Source organism: Salmo salar, chromosome 06 (assembly GCF_965601325.2).
Source record: "Salmo salar chromosome 06, fSalSal1, whole genome shotgun sequence".
NCBI classification, from domain to species: Eukaryota; Metazoa; Chordata; class Actinopteri; order Salmoniformes; family Salmonidae; genus Salmo; species Salmo salar.
The window spans coordinates 3,104,169-3,125,559 of NC_138296.1; the positions used below are offsets into that span (position 1 = coordinate 3,104,169).

Consider the following 21,391-nt stretch of genomic DNA (forward strand, 5'->3'; position numbering starts at 1 on the left):
CAGATGTCTGTGATCTCACACTGGACCCAAACACAGTAAACAAACACCTCTCTCTGTCTGAGGAGAACAGGAAGGTGACATGTAGGAGAGAGAAGCAGCCGTATCCTGATCACCCAGAGAGATTTGAGGACTGTGACCAGGTGCTGTGTAGAGAGGGTCTGACTGGGCGCTGTTACTGGGAGGCAGAGTGGAGTGGGAGAGAGGCTGTTATAGGAGTGACATATAAAGGAATCAACAGGAGAGGAGGGGGTAATAAATGTAAGATTGGTGGGAATAAGGAGTCCTGGAGTCTGGACTGCTCTGACAACAGTTACACTGCCTGGCACAATAATAATCCCACTACCAGCTCCCACTGAGTAAGAGTGTATCTGGATTGGCCAGCCGGCACTCTGTCCTACTATAGAGTCTCCTCTGACACACTGACCCACCTGCACACATTCACCTCCACGTTCACTGAGCCCCTCTATCCAGGGTTTAGGCTTTTTACAAAGTCCTCAGTGTCCCTGTGTCAAACACAACATGATGTTTCTCTGTAATGTTTTATGTTTGATCACAATATGACATTTAAATACATGGACACACACACACACACACACACTGGAAACACACTCACACATACACTGGACACACACTCACACACACACACTCTTGACTCACACACACACACACTTCAATGGAACATGTTAATTGTATGTGTCCACATAACTGAGTATGTGACTAACCTTGTGAAACTGTCCTGTTATAATGTCCTGTTTTGGGGAGTATAATCCTGTGTTGCAAACCAGCTGTTTCCTGGGTCCTTGTATAGATAAACAGGGAAGTGAGAGTCCTGCCCAAGAACAGATCAAGATATAAAGATATGTGCTGTGATACGCTCACACACTGGACAAACGCTGGACACACACACCAAATGGATAAACACACACAAACACTGGAGACATGCACACACTGACACACACACACACACACACACACACACACACACACACACACACACACACACACACACACACACACACACACACACTCGCAGTGGACACACACACACTCAGTCACACACACACACTCACACACAATCACGCAGTACACACACACACACACTGGACACACACACACTGGACACCCACACACACACACTGGACACACACATTGGAATCAATCGCGCACACACACGTACACCCACACACTAAACACTCACACACTCAATCACACACACACACACACACACACACACACACTGGACACACACACACACACTGGACACACACACACACACTGGACACACACACACTGGACACACACACACACACGATACAAACACTGGACAGACACACACACACACAACGGACAAACAGACACACACACTGGACAAACACGCACACATACACACACTGGACACACACTCACAAACACACACACTGGACAAACACTGGACACTCACTCACTCACACACACACACACACACTGGAAACACATTCACACACACACTGGACACACACACACTGGACACACACACTCACACTCTTGACTCACACACACACCAGTTTATTCCTGTAAATCCACAGAACTAAAATATAAATGGCCCAAACACACACACTTCAATGGAACATGTTAATTGTATTTTTCCACATAACTGAGTATGTCACTAACCTTGTGAAACGGTCCTGTTATAATGTCCTGTTTTGGGGAGTATAATCCTGTGTTGCAAACCAGCTGTCTCCTGTGTCCTTGTATAGATAAATAGGGAAGTGAGAGTCCTGCCCAAGAACAGATAAAGATATAAAGATATGTGCTGATCACCCAATGCTTCTGAATTCAGACTGTCTACACTGTGCTGTTGAACTGTTATTCTCTCTGAATTCATAAATATACACACACACACACACACACACACACACACACACACACACACACACACACACACTGGACACACACACACAGTGAGCATTTCTCATTTGCCAAGATAATCCATCCACCTGACAGGTGTGGCATATCAAGAAGCTGATTAACAGCATGATCATTACAAAGGTCTCTCTAAAATGTGTAGTTTTGTCATATAAAAACCTCAGACCACTAATTGTATGGCGTCATGTGGGTGAGCGGTTTGCTGATGTCAACATTGTGAACAGAGAGCCCCATGGTGGAGGTGAGGTTATGGTTCAACATTGTGAACAGCCCCATGGTGGAGGTGGGGTTATGGTTCAACGTTGTGAACAGAGAGCCCCATGGTGGAGGTGAGGTAATGGTTCAACATTGTGAACAGCCCCATGGTGGAGGTGAGGTAATGGTTCAACATTGTGAACAGCCCCATGGTGGAGGTGAGGTTATGGTTCAACATTGTGAACAGCCCCATGGTGGTGGTGAGGTTATGGTTCAACATTGTGAACAGCACCATGGTGGAGGTGGGGTTATGGTTCAACATTGTGAACAGCCCCATGGTGGTGGTGAGGTTATGGTTCCACATTGTGAACAGCCCCATAGTGGAGGTGAGGTTATGGTTCAACATTGTGAACAGCCCCATTGTGGAGGTGAGGTTATGGTTCAACATTGTGAACAGCCCCATGGTGGAGGTGAGGTTATGGTTCAACATTGTGAACAGCCCCATGGTGGTGGTGAGGTTATGGTTCAACATTGTGAACAGCCCCATGGTGGAGGTGGGGTTATGGTTCAACGTTGTGAACAGAGAGCCCCATGGTGGAGGTGGGGTTATGGTTCAACATTGTGAACAGCCCCATGGTGGTGGTGAGGTTACGGTATGGACATTGTGAACAGCCCCATGGTGGAGGTGGGGTTATGGTTCAACATTGTGAACATCCCCATGGTGGAGGTGGTGTTATGGTTCAACATTGTGAACAGCCCCATGGTGGAGGTGGGGTTATGGTTCAACATTGTGAACATCCCCATGGTGGAGGTGAGGTTATGGTATGGACATTGTGAACAGCCCCATGGTGGAGGTGAGGTTATGGTTCAACATTGTGAACAGCCCCATGGTGGTGGTGGTGAGGTTATGTTATGGTTGGGCATAAGCCACAGACCATGAACACAATTGCATTTTATTGATGTCTATTTGAATGCACAGAGATACTGTGATGAGATCCCATTGTCATGCCGTTCATCCTCACCCATCACCTCATGTTTCAGCATGATAATGCACGACCCGATGTCCACAATTCCTGGAAGCTGAAAAAAACAGTTCTTCCATGGCCTGAGTACTCACCAGACATGTCACCCATTGAGCATGTTCGGGATGCTCTGGATAGACGTGTACGACAGCATGTTCCAGTTCCCGCCAATATCCAGCAACTTTGCACAGCCATTGAAGAGGAGTCGGACAACATTCCACAGGCCACAATCAACAGCCTGATCAACTCTATGTGAAGCAGATGTGTCAGGCTGCATGAGGGAAATGGTGGTCAGACCAGATACTGACTAGTTTTCTGATCCACACTCCTACTGTTTTATTAAGGTATCTGACTAACAGATGCATATCTGTATTCCCAGTCATGTGAAATCCATAGATTAGGGCCTACTGAATGTATTTCAAATGACTGATGTCCTTATATGAACTGTAACTCAGTAAAATCTTTGAAATTGTTGCATGTTGTGTTTATTGTTTTGTTCAGTAAACTAAAATGATCCGTTGTACATGTTTTATGTTTGATATGATGTTAGTAACACTCTGAAGTCATTCCATCCTTTCACTAAATGGTAGTAACACTAAGTCTTTCCATCCTTTCACTAAATGGTAGCAACACTAAGTCATTCCATCCTTTCACTAAATGGTAGTAACACTAAGTCATTCCATCCTTTCACTAAATGGTAGTAACACTAAGTCTTTCCATCCTTTCACTAAATGGTAGTAACACTAAGTCATTCCATCCTTTCACTAAATGGTAGTAACACTAAGTCATTCCATCCTTTCACTAAAAGGCAGTAACACTAAGTCATTCCATCCTTTCACTAAAGCTCTAAAGTTACTTTTTTGACAGATGCCTCATTTAAATGTTTTGGATTTTGATGTAAACTTCCGACTTCAACTGTATCTTAACAATATTGTGTCTCTAGCTGTAAGACCATTCCTGCTGGAATTTTTCTGTTATACAGTACCAGTCAAAAGTTTGGACACACCTACTTATTCAAGTTTTTTTATTTATTTTTACTATTTTCTACATTGTAGAATAACACTGAAGACATCAAAACTATGAAATAACACATATGGAATCATGTAGTAACTAAACTGAACTTACTAAAGTAAACTAAACTAACTTTGTAAGAACACTATAAGAAGAAGAAAACATGTATGCAGACATATTCACTGTTATCTTTCTACCTTCCTCCATGTCTCATATTCACTGTTATCTACCTTCCCCCGTGTCTCATATTCACTGTTATCTATCTACCTTCCCCCGTGTCTCATATTCACTGTTATCTATCTACCTTCCCCGTGTCTCATATTCACTGTTATCTATCTACCTTCCCCCGTGTCTCATATTCACTGTTATCTATCTACCTTCCCCCGTGTCTCATATTCACTGTTATCTATCTACCTTCCCCCATGTCTCATATTCACTGTTATCTATCTACCTTCCCCCATGTCTCATATTCACTGTTATCTATCTACCTTCCCCCATGTCTCATATTCACTGTTATCTATCTACCTTCCCCCATGTCTCATATTCACTGTTATCTTTCTACCTTCCCCCATGTCTCATATTCACTGTTATCTTTCTACCTTCCCCCATGTCTCATATTCACTGTTATCTTTCTACCTTCATCCATGTCTCATATTCACTGTTATCTTTCTACCTTCCCCCATGTCTCATATTTACTGTTATCTTTCTACCTTCCTCCATGTCTCATATTCACTGTTATCTTTCTACCTTCCCCCATGTCTCATATTCACTGTTATCTTTCTACCTTCCTCCATGTCTCATATTCACTGTTATCTTTCTACCTTCCTCCATGTCTCATATTCACTGTTATCTTTCTACCTTCCTCCATGTCTCATATTCACTGTTATATTTCTACCTTCCTCCATGTCTCATATTCACTGTTATATTTCTACCTTCCTCCATGTCTCATATTCACTGTTATATTTCTACCTTCCCCCATGTCTCATATTCACTGTTATCTTTCTACCTTCCTCCATGTCTCATATTCACAGTTATCTTTCTACCTTCCTCCATGTCTCATATTCACAGTTATCTTTCTACCTTCCTCCATGTCTCATATTCACTGTTATCTTTCTACCTTCCTCCATGTCTCATATTCACTGTTATCTTTCTACCTTCCCCCATGTCTCATATTCACTGTTATCTTTCTACCTTCCCCCATGTCTCATATTCACTGTTATCTTTCTACCTTCCCCCATGGCTCATATTCACTGTTACCTTTCTACCTTCCCAATACCTTCCTCCATGTCTCATATTCACTGTTATCTTTCTACCTTCCTCCATGTCTCATATTCACTGTTATCTTTCTACCTTCCTCCATGTCTCATATTCACTGTTATCTTTCTACCTTCCTCCATGTCTCATATTCACTGTTATCTTTCTACCTTCCCCCATGTCTCATATTCACAGTTATCTTTCTACCTTCCTCCATGTCTCATATTCACTGTTATCTTTCTACCTTCCTCCATGTCTCATAATCACTGTTATCTTTCTACCTTCCCCCATATCTCATATTCACTGTTATCTTTCTACCTTCCCCCATGTCTCAAATTCACCGTTATCTTTCTACCTTCCCCCATGGCTCATATTCACTGTTACCTTTCTACCTTCCCAATACCTTCCTCCATGTCTCATATTCACTGTTATCTTTCTACCTTCCTCCATGTCTCATATTCACTGTTATATTTCTACCTTCCTCCATGTCTCATATTCACTGTAATCTTTCTACCTTCCTCCATGTCTCATATTCACTGTTATCTTTCTACCTTCCCCCATGTCTCATATTCACTGTTATCTTTCTACCTTCCCCCATGTCTCATATTCACTGTTATCTTTCTACCTTCCTCCATGTCTCATATTCACTGTTATCTTCTACCTTCCCCCATGTCTCATATTCACTGTTATCTTTCTACCTTCCCCCATGTCTCATATTCACTGTTATCTTTCTACCTTCCCCCATGTCTCATATTCACTGTTATCTTTCTACCTTCCCCCATGTCTCATATTCAATGTTATCTTTCTGCCTTCCCAATACCTTCCCCCATGTCTCATATTCACTGTTATCTTTCTACCTTCCTCCATGTCTCATATTCACTGTTATCTTTCTACCTTCCTCCATGTCTCATATTCACTGTTATCTTTCTACCTTCCCCCATGTCTCATATTCACTGTTATCTTTCTGCCTTCCCAATACCTTCCCCCATGTCTCATATTCACTGTTATCTTTCTACCTTCCTCCATGTCTCATATTCACTGTTATCTTTCTACCTTCCTCCATGTCTCATATTCACTGTTATCTTTCTACCTTCCTCCATGTCTCATAATCACTGTTATCTTTCTACCTTCCCCCATGTCTCAAATTCACCGTTATCTTTCTACCTTCCCCCATGGCTCATATTCACTGTTACCTTTCTACCTTCCCAATACCTTCCTCCATGTCTCATATTCACTGTTATCTTTCTACCTTCCTCCATGTCTCATATTCACTGTTATATTTCTACCTTCCTCCATGTCTCATATTCACTGTAATCTTTCTACCTTCCTCCATGTCTCATATTCACTGTTATCTTTCTACCTTCCCCCATGTCTCATATTCACTGTTATCTTTCTACCTTCCCCCATGTCTCATATTCACTGTTATCTTTCTACCTTCCTCCATGTCTCATATTCACTGTTATCTTCTACCTTCCCCCATGTCTCATATTCACTGTTATCTTTCTACCTTCCCCCATGTCTCATATTCAATGTTATCTTTCTACCTTCCTCCATGTCTCATATTCACTGTTATCTTTCTACCTTCCTCCATGTCTCATATTCACTGTTATCTTTCTACCTTCCCCCATGTCTCATATTCACTGTTATCTTTCTGCCTTCCCAATACCTTCCCCCATGTCTCATATTCACTGTTATCTTTCTACCTTCCTCCATGTCTCATATTCACTGTTATCTTTCTACCTTCCTCCATGTCTCATATTCACTGTTATCTTTCTGCCTTCCCAATACCTTCCCCCATGTCTCATATTCACTGTTATCTTTCTACCTTCCCCCATGTCTCATATTCACTGTTATCTTTCCACCTTCCTCCATGTCTCATATTCACTGTTATGTTCTACCTTCCCCCATGTCTCATTTTCACTGTTATCTTTCTACCTTCCTCCATGTCTCATATTCACTGTTATCTTTCTACCTTCCTCCATGTCTCATATTCACTGTTATCTTTCTACCTTCCCCCATGTCTCATTCACTGTTATCTTTCTACCTTCCCAATACCTTCCTCCATGTCTCATATTCACTGTTAGCTTTCTACCTTCCCCCATGTCTCATATTCACTGTTATCTTCTACCTTCCTCCATGTCTCATATTAACTGTTATCTTTCTACCTTCCTCCATGTCTCATATTCACTGTTATCTTTCTACCTTCATCCATGTCTCATATTCACTGTTATCTTTCTACCTTCCTAATACCTTCCTCCATGCCTCATATTCACTGTTATCTTTCTACCTTCCTCCATGTCTCATATCCACTGTTATCTTTCTACCTTCCTAATACCTTCCTCCATGCCTCATATTCACTGTTATCTTTCTACCTTCCTCCATATCTCATATTCACTGTTATCTTTCTACCTTCCCCCATGTCTCATATTCACTGTTATCTTTCTACCTTCCTAATACCTTCCTCCATGCCTCATATTCACTGTTATATTTCTACCTTCATCCATGTCTCAAATTCACTGTTATATTTCTACCTTCATCCATATCTCATATTCACTGTTATCTTTCTACCTTCCTCCATGTCTCATATTCACTGTTATCTTTCTACCTTCCCAATACCTTCCCCCATGTCTCATATTCACTGTTATCTTTCTACCTTCCCCCATGTCTCACATTCACTGTTATCTTTCTACCTTCCTCCATGTCTCATATTCACTGTTATCTTTCTACCTTCCCCCATGTCTCACATTCACTGTTATCTTTCTACCTTCCTCCATGTCTCATATTCACTGTTATCTATCTACCTTCCCCCATGTCTCATATTCACTGTTATCTTTCTACCTTCCCCCATGTCTCATATTCACTGTTATCTTTCTACCTTCCTCCATGTCTCATATTCACTGTTATCTTTCTACCTTCCCCCATGTCTCATATTCACTGTTATCTTTCTACCTTCCCCCATGTCTCATATTCACTGTTATCTATCTACCTTCCCCCATGTCTCATATTCACTGTTATCTATCTACCTTCCCCCATGTCTCATATTCACTGTTATCTTTCTACCTTCCCCCATGTCTCATATTCACTGTTATCTTTCTACCTTCCCCCATGTCTCACATTCACTGTTATCTTTCTACCTTCCCAATACCTTCCCCCACAGAGATGGCTTGGTGCAGTGTGCAGCATAGAGTGCATAGTACTTTAGTCTCTATTGGCCAGATGTCAGGTTAGTGAGGGCCACAGCATGGAGAAAGAAACTGTTTAGATGGGCGTCTATAACATCCGATCACATAGGTTTACAAGCAGCTGACAGTTGCAACTTCATTGCTAATAACTCAAACTGCCTTGGTTTAGATAGAGGACAATCTCTGTACATGTAGGATATTAATTTGATCATCCTGTTGCAGGACAACGTTGCTGCAATGCAGTTAATTTCAAACTTGTATTGTGTTTGCCATTTAAAAAGGCTTTTGGAGTTTGTAATAGAGGCTACTTCCTCTGCAAGAAAACCGGTCGTCCACATCCCGTGACTGAAGTTATGTGATTTCCTCATAGCAAATTAAAAGCGTGTTTGAAGCCTACGCCGTTTCAAAACGGCTGTTGAAACTATCGCAAACATTTGTCAGCAACATTAGAAGTGGGATAAATGTGTTAATTTGAAGGGAAGACGGGCAGCCTGGTAAGTCAACTGTATAATAGTTCTATGTAGCCTACAGTAATGTTGTGGTCAGACAAAGCTTGACATATGATCCTTTATCATGCTGACCGACCAGAAGGTCTCCATAGGAAATGTTGTGAAAATATCAGGCTTAGGCTACATGCTCTGGTATTTAGACTGAAAACTGATTTGAAGGGGATAAGTCCTGCTACTGATAGCTTATGTGAATGGATCTGAGCAGGTTTAGGCTGGTCATCTATGATATGTAGGTTATATACAGTACATTCTCTGTCCTGCTACTGGTAGGACTATAACATTATGTTGATCTGAACAGGTTTAGACTGGTCATCTATGATATGTAGGTTATATACAGTACATTCTCTGTCCTGCTACTGGTAGGACTATAACATTATGTTGATGTGAACAGGTTTAGACTGGTCATCTATGATATGTAGGTTATATACAGTACATTCTCTGTCCTGCTACTGGTAGGACTATAACATTATGTTGATCTGAACAGGTTTAGACTGGTCATCTATGATATGTAGGTTATATACAGTACATTCTCTGTCCTGCTACTGGTAGGACTATAACATTATGTTGATCTGAACAGGTTTAGGCTGGTCATCTATGATATGTAGGTTATATACAGTACATTCTCTGTCCTGCTACTGGTAGGACTATAACATTATGTGAACTGATCTGAACAGGTTTAGACTGGTCATCTATGATATGTAGGTTATATACAGTACATTCTCTGTCCTGCTACTGGTAGGACTATAACATTATGTTGATCTGAACAGGTTTAGACTGGTCATCTATGATATGTAGGTTATATACAGTACATTCTCTGTCCTGCTACTGGTAGGACTATAACATTATGTTGATCTGAACAGGTTTAGGCTGGTCATCTATGATATGTAGGTTATATACAGTACATTCTCTGTCCTGCTACTGGTAGGACTATAACATTATGTTGATCTGAACAGGTTTAGACTGGTCATCTATGATATGTTGGCTATATCTGAGGTATAGACCTTGATCTGCATATCACTAACAACCCGCTACTATACATTATAACCTAGTCTACTTTACATAAATTAAAACATCTTACTTGTTGCAAACCTTTCTGAATGGATCAAAGATTTCCCCCTCAGATCAATCATGTCTGTTTTAGCCCTTCTGTCTACATTCTCAGATAAGTTCAGATAATTACAGATTGAAAGACAATAAATAGCCTACTTTTAATGAATACAAATATGTTTGAGACATGGCCTTGTGTTGCTGCACTGTCTATAACTACCTTAACAAACAGTGACTTATTATTATTATTATTATTATTATTGTTGCTGTACTGTCTATAACTACCTTAACAAACAGTGACTTATTATTATTATTATTATTATTATTATTATTATTGTTGCTGTACTGTCTATAACTACCTTAACAAACAGTGACTTATTATTATTATTACTATAGTTGTACTGTCTAGAACTACCTTAACAAACAGTGACTTATTATTATTATTATTATTATTATTATAGTTGTACTGTTTAAAACTACCTTAACAGTGACTTATTATTATTATTATTATTGACAGTTACCATGGAGATGAAATGTCACAGCTACATGCTCATGTGATGCATTAAATCATCTGACTGTTTCGATATGTCTGTTAATTATATGTTTTATTTCTCAAAGAAATAATGAATAAATTAGAACAATTGACATTCAATAATTACTTGTCACTGTGTTAACCACAACCAGCATGCTGGATTTCTGTTTAGGGGTTTGTGCTGTAAAATGAGTCTCTCTGGGGAGAAAGAGGAGGGGGGCCCTGCCTCTAAAACAAGTCTCTTTGGGGAACATGACACCAAAGCTAAGAGGTGAGATTACAGTTTTGTTTAAGATTATTACATTTATTTCCAAAATTCTATATAGACAATTTTTTCACATTTGTTTTTTAATCAGAAAATATTGCTTATGGGTTCATTCAATATTTCTGATCTCAGATTTTTAATACATATATTTGTGTTTTTTTGCAAAACGCTATACGCTATATCCAATGTTTAGCTGGAATGGGATGTTCATATTGTGTATATTTGACTGTGATATGTGGTTGTCTCACTTAGCTACCTTAAGATAAATGCACTTACAGATGCCATATCTTAATTTGACCCAGTTTCTCACAGCAGAAAAATTATCCTGCAGCAACAGGAAGTGTGAATTATTATGTGGATTACAAAAATCATTAAAATAAAATTGTTAGGGAAAATCAAGTTTGACATTTTTTAAGAAGTCTTTTAATAGCTAAAATACACTACAATATGGCAACTGTATTGTAAGTCACTCTGGTCCTGGTTTCCTGAAAGCGCTGGAATTTAGGGTTACCAGTGTTTTAAGTGTATCTTTCCTGCAACGGCTGAAGATGTAGCATGTATTTCCCACGCATCACAAGGAGAGGACGGTCACAATGATGACTGAAAACACAACCGTGGGACGAACGAGTGACACATTTCCGGGCAAGGGTGTTCCATTTAAAATTCACTCATTCTTCCCTCACCCACTGTCCTGCACGTGTCAACTCATTATACGTCATGAGACGCCATCAGAAGTGTCCACTTAATTTGAGGGCTGAGGGGAGAGGGTGTCTTTAAGTGTTTGAAACACAGCCATGGATAGTTTAGAAGTAACATTACAACATGATCAATGAGGGCTGAGGGGAGAGGGTGTCTTTAAGTGTTTGAAACACAGCCATGGATAGTTTAGAAGTAACATTACAACATGATCAATGAGGGCTGAGGGGAGAGGGTGTCTTTAAGTGTTTGAAACACAGCCATGGATAGTTTAGAAGTAACATTACAACATGATCAATGAGGGCTGAGGGGAGAGGGTGTCTTTAAGTGTTTGAAACACAGCCATGGATAGTTTAGAAGTAACATTACAACATGATCAATGAGGGCTGAAGCTTCGTATGATCTCGTGTTTTTTCTAACCACGGGTGCTTTTAAAACTCATAAAAGACACACCCTCCTCAACTTACCCTCGCATTATGCCCTTGGGGAATCTCCGCGGCCATCTTGGCCATTGGTCCAAACGATTAGTCAAGCAAGGGAAGTTCACAACATAAGCCCCTCGGCCCTCGTTTTTGCGAGTGTACAATTATGTTCACTTCGGGGGCCTGAAACTCCCCAATTATGTTCACTTCAGGGCCTGAAACTCCCCAATTATGTTCACTTCGGGGGCCTGGAACTCCCCAATTATGTTCACTTCAGGGCCTGAAACTCCCCAATTATGTTCATTTCAGGGCCTGAAACTCCCCAATTATGTTCACTTCAGGGCCTGAAACTCTCCAATTATGTTCACTTCGGGGCCTGAAACTCCCCAATTATGTTCACTTCAGGGCCTGAAACTCCCCAATTATGTTCACTTCGGGGCCTGAAACTCCCCAATTATGTTCACTTCAGGGCCTGAAACTCCCCAATTATGTTCACTTCGGGGCCTGAAACTCACTATAATTCAATTCGCAATGATTGTACATCCTCTAAGAAAGGTCCACCAAAACTTAATACCTCAAAGTCAATATGGAGAAGTTTACATACAAGTTTACTTAAACTTGTATGTAAAATTTCCGGGCAAGGGCGCTCCATTTGAAAATCATTCCTTCCTCCCTCGCCCCTTGCCCTGCAAATGTAAACTCGTCAGACGTCATGGTACATCAGAAGGGACCACTTAATTTGAGGGCTGAGGGGAGAGGGTGTCTTTAAGTGTTTGGAATGCAGCCGTGGATAGTTTAGAAGTAACATTACCACATGGTCAATGACGTCTGAAGCTTCGTTTGATCTCATGCTTTTCTAACCATGTGTTGCAAAATGTGAGAGATCTCACTGATTTCCACCTGGTGCCGGTACTTTTATAGAATCAAAGTCTCTTTCAAACACTGACCTCTACTGGACACATTATTAACACTTTTAGTTTGATGTCTTCCAGTTTGTAGAGACTGAACTGTATCTCAGCAGGTAGGGACGGGGATTTGGATCAGACCTCTACTGGACACCTTATTAACACATTTAGTTTGACGTCTTCCAGTTTGTAGAGACTGAACTGTATCTCAGCAGGTAGGAATGGGGATTTGGATCAGACCTCTACTGGACACCTTATTAACACATTTAGTTTGATGTCTTCCAGTTTGTAGAGACTGAACTGTATCTCAGCAGGAAGGGACGGGGATTTGGATCAGACCTCTACTGGACACCTTATTAACACATTTAGTTTGATGTCTTCCAGTTTGTAGAGACTGAACTGTATCTCAGCAGGTAGGGACGGGGATTTGGATCAGACCTCTACTGGACACCTTATTAACACATTTAGTTTGATGTCTTCCAGTTTGTAGAGACTGAACGGTAGCTCAGCAGGTAGGGACGGGGATTTGGATCAGACCTCTACTGGACACCTTATTAACACATTTAGTTTGATGTCTTCCAGTTTGTAGAGACTGAACTGTATCTCAGCAGGTAGGGACGGGGATTTGGATCAGACCTCTACTGGACACCTTATTAACACATTTAGTTTGACGTCTTCCAGTTTGTAGAGACTGAACGGTATCTCAGCAGGTAGAGATGGGGATTTGGATCAGACCTCTACTGTTAACACATTTAGTTTGATGTCTTCCAGTTTGTAGAGACTGAACTGTAGCTCAGCAGGTAGGGATGGGGATTTGGATCAGACCTCTACTGGACACCATAGAGGTTAACACATTTAGTTTGATGTCTTCCAGTTTGTAGAGACTGAACTGTAGCTCAGCAGGTAGGGATGGGGATTTGGATCAGACCTCTACTGTTAACACATTTAGTTTGATGTCTTCCAGTTTGTAGAGACTGAACTGTAGCTCAGCGGTAGGGACGGGGATTTGGATCAGACCTCTACTGGACACCATAGAGGTTAACACATTTAGTTTGATGTCTTCCAGTTTGTAGAGACTGAACTGTATCTCAGCAGGTAGGGATGGGGATTTGGATCAGACCTCTACTGTTAACACATTTAGTTTGATGTCTTCCAGTTTGTAGAGACTGAACTGTATCTCAGCAGGTAGGGATGGGGATTTGGATCAGACCTCTACTGTTAACACATTTAGTTTGATGTCTTCCAGTTTGTAGAGACTGAACTGTATCTCAGCAGGTAGGGATGGGGATTTGGATCAGATATCAACAAGATTGAATCCTGGCTACAGTTGAACAATTATTTTCTGTGAAACCACACTTCCCATTGTTGTTTAAATAATGTGTTTTATATAGTGTAGCCTATGATAATATTCAGTCTTTAGAATCCTAAATAATACCACAGATGTATAGATTCTGAAAACACAGTGAACCTGGAGGCTAAAAGAGAATCCCACATTCTAACTAAATGTTGTTTATTAGTACTCAAATCTATCAATGGCATTTTCGGCACAATTTGGTGAAAGCCCCAATTAATAAAAAAATACAAATAATAATATTTAAACAGGCAAGTCACTTAATTAAGAACAAATTCTTTTTTAAATGACGGCCTAAACCAGCTAATCTCAGACGACGCTGGGCCAATTGTGCACCGCCCTAAGGTAGTCCTTATCATGGCCGTTGGTGATACAGCTTGTCATCGAACCAGGGTGTCTTTTGTGACGCCTCTAGTGCTGAGATGTATTGCCTTAGACCACTGCGCCGCTTGGGAGCCTGCATTTGTTTTCAGAAAAAGGTGTACAACCTAAACAAAATGCATGTCCCTGTCCTCTTTTTCAAGATGTGGCTGATTTAAACAGCCAGAATATATTTTATTAATTAAGAAAATATATATTTTTTGACGATTTGTTGTTTGTAAATGGCTGCTGGGTAATTTGATATGCATCAAATCTTTGTTTGTAGGCATCGAATTGAGTGAAAACTGCACAGGTTCACTGAGTTGCAAACCAAATGGATAGGTCTAACTCATTGATTTGTGGATCCGACGCAGTTGCTAGATCAGATTATGAGCAAAACCTGTCTAAGCGTTGTGCTGTTTTATTTGTAGTTATTGTATTATATTTATTATTGCAAGGCAACACACTTGATCAACAAGCCACATGTGTTTTATTTTTCAAATGTGGTTTGAACTGGGTCACCTGGTAACCTCTATGTCAAAGTCCAGCAATTGGCGTGTGATAGGTGGGGCAGGTTTGAGACTGATCTAAGGAATTAACAAGAAAAATGCACTTTATCCTCTTACATCTAGACGTTCCGCTAGCGTAACACCTGCTCCATTATCCAATGATGGGCGTGGCGCGAAATACAAACTCCTCTAAAATACAAAAACTTCAATTTTTCAAACATATGACTATTTCACAGCATTTTAAAGATAAGACTCTCCTTTATCTAACCACACTGTCCGATTTCAAAAAGGCTTTACAACGAAAGCAAAACATTAGATTATGTCAGCAGAGTACCAAGCCAGAAATAATCAGACACCCATTTTTCAAGCTAGCATATAATGTCACAAAAACCTAGAAGACAGCTAAATGCAACACTAACCTTTGATGATCTTCATCAGATGACAACCCTAGGACATTATGTTATACAATACATGCATGTTTTGTTCAATCAAGTTCATATTTATATCAAAAACCAGCTTTTTACATTAGCATGTGACGTTCAGAACTAGCAAACTTCCGGGGAATTCGCTAATATTTTACTAAATTACTCACGATAAACGTTCACAAAAAGCATAACAATTATTTTAAGAATTATAGATACAGACCTCCTCTATGCACTCGATATGTCCGATTTTAAAATAGCTTTTTGGTGAAAGCACATTTTGCAATATTCTAAGTACATAGCCCAGGCATCACGGGCTAGTTATTTAGACACCCGACCAGGAATCTCCTTTTAGCTAAACTGAGGAAAGTAAACAAAGCTTTCGGTCGACGCGGGCACGAGCCTGAGTCTCACAGTACTGTAACCAGCCACTACCCAAACGCGCTACTTTGTTTCAGCCAGAGCCTGCAAAGCCACGATTCAGCTTTTTACCGCCTTCTGAGACCCTATGGCAGCCGTAGGAAGTGTCACGGGACAGCTAAGATCCTCACTCTTCAATAAACAGAGACAAGAAGAACGACACCTTGTCAGACAGGCCACTTCCTGCCTGAAACCTTGTCAGGTTTTTGCCTGCCAAATGAGTTCTGTTATACTCACAGACACCATTCAAACAGTTTTAGAAACTTTGGAGTGTTTTCTATCCATATGTAATAAGTATATGCATATTCTAGTTACTGGGTAGGAGTGGTAACCAGATTAAATCGGGTATGTTTTTTATCCAGCCATGAAAATACTGCCCCCTAGCCATAACAGGTTAATCTCAGCTGCCTCACCAATGTCTGTGCGTGAATTAATAAATCAAATCAAATCCAATTGAATTGTATTTGTCACATGCGCCGAATACTACAAATGTAGACCTTACAGTGAAATGCTTACTTACAAGCCCTTAACCAACAATGCAGTTTTAAGAAAATACCTAAAAAAGTAAGAGATAAGAAAAACAAATAATAATTAAAGAGCAGCCGTAAATAACAATGGCAGGGCTATATACAGGGTGTTACGGTACAGAGTCAATGTGGAGACTATATACAGGGTGTTACGGTACAGAGTCAATGTGGAGGCTATATACAGGGTGTTACGGTACAGAGTCAATGTGGAGGCTATATACAGGGTGTTATGGTACAGAGTCAATGTGGAGGCTATATACAGGGTGTTACGGTACAGAGTCAATGTGTAGTCTATATACAGGGTATTATGGTACAGAGTCAATGTGGAGGCTATATACAGGGGGTACCGGTACAGAGTCAATGTGGAGGCAATATACAGGGTGTTACGGCACAGAGTCAATGTGGAGGCAATATACAGGGGGTACCGGTACAGAGTCAATGTGGAGACTATATACAGGGGGTACCGGTACAGAGTCAATGTGGAGGCAATATACAGGGTGTTATGGTACAGAGTCAATGTGAGTAGGCTATATACAGAGGGTACCGGTGTCGAGGTAATTGAGGTAATATGTACATGTAGGTAGAGTTATGTGACTATGCATATATAATAAGAGAGAGTAGCAGCAATGTACAAGGGGGGGGGGGGGGGGAATGCAAATAGTCTGGGTAGTGATTTGATTAGCTGTTTAGGAGTCTTATGGCTTGGGGGTAGAAGCTGTTTAGAAGCCTCTTGGACCTAGACTTGGCACTCCGGTACCGCTTGCCGTGCGGTAGCAGAGAGAACCGTCTATGACTGGGGTGGCTGGAGTCTTTGACAATTTTTAGGGCGTTCCTCTGACACCGCCTGGTATAGAGGTCCTGGATGGCAGGAAGCTTGGCCACAGTGATGCACTGGGCAATACGTGCTAACCTCTGTAGTGCATTCCAGTCAGAGGCCGATCAGTTGCCATACCAGGCAGTGATGCAACCCGTCAGGATGCTCTTGATTGTGCAGCTGTAAAACCTTTTGAGGATCCTGAGGACCCAATACAAATATTTTCAGTCTCCTGAGGGGGAATAGGTTTTGTCGTGCCCTCTTCATGACTGTCTTGGTGTGCTTAGACCATGTTCGTTTGTTGGTGATGTGGACTACAAGGAACCTGAAGCTCTCAACCAGCATTTAATTACTAAATATTTCCAATAGATGGCAGCATAAGACCACGAAGCATCAGTTACAGGCTACAAGCAGCAATATGATTGACATAAAATAGCATGCAACCAAAGACTTTATGTCCCTTGATTTTCTAAAATGGTCAGTCATTACTTTAGTGAGCTATATGTCTCGTATTAGGGCTGTGTTGCTTTTGGGAGAGCAAAACAATTGTGACAATAGCAGGTATTGAACTTCGGTAAATAATCACTAGTCAGAACCTCAACCTCTTAATCCTCATACTGGACACCTTATTAACACATTTAATAGGAATAAATAGACTCAGAATAGAAAAGACAATATTGCGTCTTTCAAACCGCCAATAAATTACGTCATGCAACCCTATCGGTTAGCAAATTTACGTCAACATGCCTTCGTTTGTGCGAGAGGTATGAATTTGACAATGAATGTCCTGGGAAAATGCATTTCTCTCTACTAAAGTAGGGTGAGTGGTGGTGTTTCCAGGGAGAAAACTAAACTAATCTTCTGAAATTTCATTTGTGGTCTTAAGCTGCCATCTATTGAAATTATGTAGCAACTGCAGTAGTACTGAATAGTGTGTAATTCCTTACTCAAGTAGTAACTGCTCAGAATTGCAAAATATATACATTTTCTAGTTCATTTTACCACTTTACCACCATAAAATAACAATTTATAGCATAACAAACAATTAAACTGACTTGAACCAAAAACTCCATACATTTAGTTAATTATATATATTTTTTTTTTTAATCTAGCCCCAGTCTCTACTTTTATCCAATGTTAAAAACACAATTTCAAATTTTGCTACATAAGACCGAATCGAGCCGGTCGGTCACATTTGAGAGTGAGGCAGAAATATAGCATTTTGCAACAAAAAAACATTATTATTTGTCTCTCTGTGAAATGAAACCATCAAGTGATAGATTTTAAACAAATGCTTCTGTCATTGAACAAACCCATGCCATGATTAGATAGTGAAAAAACACACCAATCTCTTTCAAAATGTCTTTAAGAAATAAAAGCTTATTAACAAACATTTCTGAAAATGGACATATAGCGTTTTGGAATGAAACTCTTGTTTCCCCATCTGAGCTCAGAGTAGATGAGAGATGTAATGTTTGTCTCTGTTGTGTTGAAGTCCAATCAAGCAGGAGAGACCAGCCTCCCCTGTACCCAGCTGTGTGTCCATGAAGAGTGACTGGTCTATGAGTCAACCTTTACAGTTTAGAGAGGGAGACTTTTCTACTGAGCAAAGGTAAGAATAACTCATGGGTCATGGTCACTGAGTTAAACAACACTGTCTCTAGTCATTTCTCCTCTTCCATTTTTTCATTTCTCTTTCCTGTTTTCATAATCCATAGGCTAATCCTTTTGTCCATTTTCATAGTGCTAAAACAATATTAAACAAGCACAACATTCCCTCTGTGTTTGTGAGTGTGTGTGCACTCCTTGGATGAGGAGATGTAATCTCTATCCTAATAGTCTAGTCACTTTTACCCCTACCTACATGTACATATTACCTCAATTACCTCAACTACCTGGTACCCCTGCACATTGACTCAGTACTGGTACTCCTTATAGTCTCATTATTACCTCAACTACCCGGTACCCCTGCATATTGACTCAGTACTGGTACTCCTTATAGTCTCATTATTACCTCAACTACCTGGTACCCCTGCACATTGACTCAGTACTGGTACTCCTTATAGTCTCATTATTACCTCAACTACCCGGTACCCCTGCACATTGACTCAGTACTGGTACTCCTTATAGTCTCATTATTACCTCAACTACCTGGTACCCCTGCATATTGACTCAGTACTGGTACTCCTTATAGTCTCATTATTACCTCAACTACCCGGTACCCCTGCACATTGACTCAGTACTGGTACTCCTTATAGTCTCATTATTACCTCAACTACCTGGTACCCCTGCACATTGACTCAGTACTGGTACTCCTTATAGTCTCATTATTACCTCAACTACCCGGTACCCCTGCACATTGACTCTGTACTGGTACTCCTTATAGTCTCATTATTACCTCAACTACCTGGTAGCCCTGCACATTGACTCAGTACTGGTACTCCTTATAGTCTCATTATTACCTCAACTACCTGGTACCCCTGCATATTGACTCAGTACTGGTACTCCTTATAGTCTCATTATTACCTCAACTACCTGGTACCCCTGCACATTGACTCAGTACTGGTACTCCTTATAGTCTCATTATTACCTCAACTACCTGGTACCCCTGCACATTGACTCAGTACTGGTACTCCTTATAGTCTCATTATTACCTCAACTACCTGGTACCCCTGCATATTGACTCAGTACTGGTAATCCTTATAGTCTCATTATTACCTCAACTACCTGGTACCCCTGCACATTGACTCAGTACTGGTACTCCTTATAGTCTCATTATTACCTCAACTACCTGGTACCCCTGCACATTGACTCAGTACTGGTACTCCTTATAGTCTCATTATTACCTCAACTACCTGGTACCCCTGCATATTGACTCAGTACTGGTACTCCTTATAGTCTCATTTTCTAGTTCATTTTACCAGCTAGAACCATAAAATAACAATTTATTGCATAACAAGCAATGAAACTGACATAAAACAAAAACACCATACATTTAGTTAATTATATATCTATATAAATATGTATTTAGATGGGTGACATTATCTGCCAAAGTAACAGCCCTGTAGACAAAGAAGAGCTCTCCAGAAGGACATTTTCTCAAAAGTGAGGTTGCAAGTTTATCATCGTTCAAAGCAGAGTTACTTTGCAGTTGTTCCTCAACTGTAGTGTGTCATGACTGTCCTGATCAGGTCAGGTTACAGGAGACCACAACCCTACAGGGTCTCTCTCAACCCCCAACAGAGGAGGAGAGATCTAGGGGTCTGAAGATGTGGGGGGTTTTATGACCCCTCACGCCCATGATAAATCTTAGGACACAGAGAAATTCCTTTGTCCTCACTATGGAGAACTGGCCTTAGAACATTAAACATGCAATAAAGGGACTTTGGAACAATGGTTTCCGTCAGTCACAATGGTGGTCATGACGAGAGATGGAATATGAAAATGTATGTCATTTTTGTATTGTAATTAAAGGTTAAGAGATGACGTTATTACGAAAACATTGTACCTTTAAGAGTTTTCCAAGTATATGCCTGATGTTTATACATTGTACGTTGTGTGGAAAATATCCAAATCAAAGAGAATGTTTTGGTAAGGAAGAAATGTGAAGTTAGTGTCTAAAATTGGATTTGAGTAAAATCTAGGCCTTGCTCTTAACTTGGTACGCCCAGAGAATTGCCCTAAAGACGGTTACGTCCACTTCTGACCCAAGGGTATAAGACATGAGACTGAAGAATTAACATAGGAGACTAAAATGACCCCAGGCTGCAGCCAAGGTCTGAATGGTCAACGAAACCCAAAACGAAACACAAGGAAGAAGACAAAGGAATCTTTTTCTACACAAGCTACAGATGAGTAGCTGTGTCTAAGCGGGTGAATTCAAGCCGAACCACCTAGCCTTCACTCTTCATCGAATCATGGTATCTATGCTGTTGCATTCCTACGCTGTGAGCTCTGAGCTACAGAGCTGTCTGTCCTCAGACGACACTATCAGAGAAAGGGGGAGAAATCAGACCACCAAGCCAAGAAGGACACTGACATCG

The 21,391-nt window shown here is 40.7% G+C and overlaps 1 protein-coding gene across 1 annotated transcript in view; it reads left to right on the forward strand.

The window, feature by feature from the left end:
• LOC145879787 (ribonuclease inhibitor-like) overlaps positions 1-21,391 on the forward strand; it is a 206,803-nt gene that overhangs the window by 9,471 nt on the left and 175,941 nt on the right. The gene's annotated exons all lie outside the window — the stretch shown is intronic.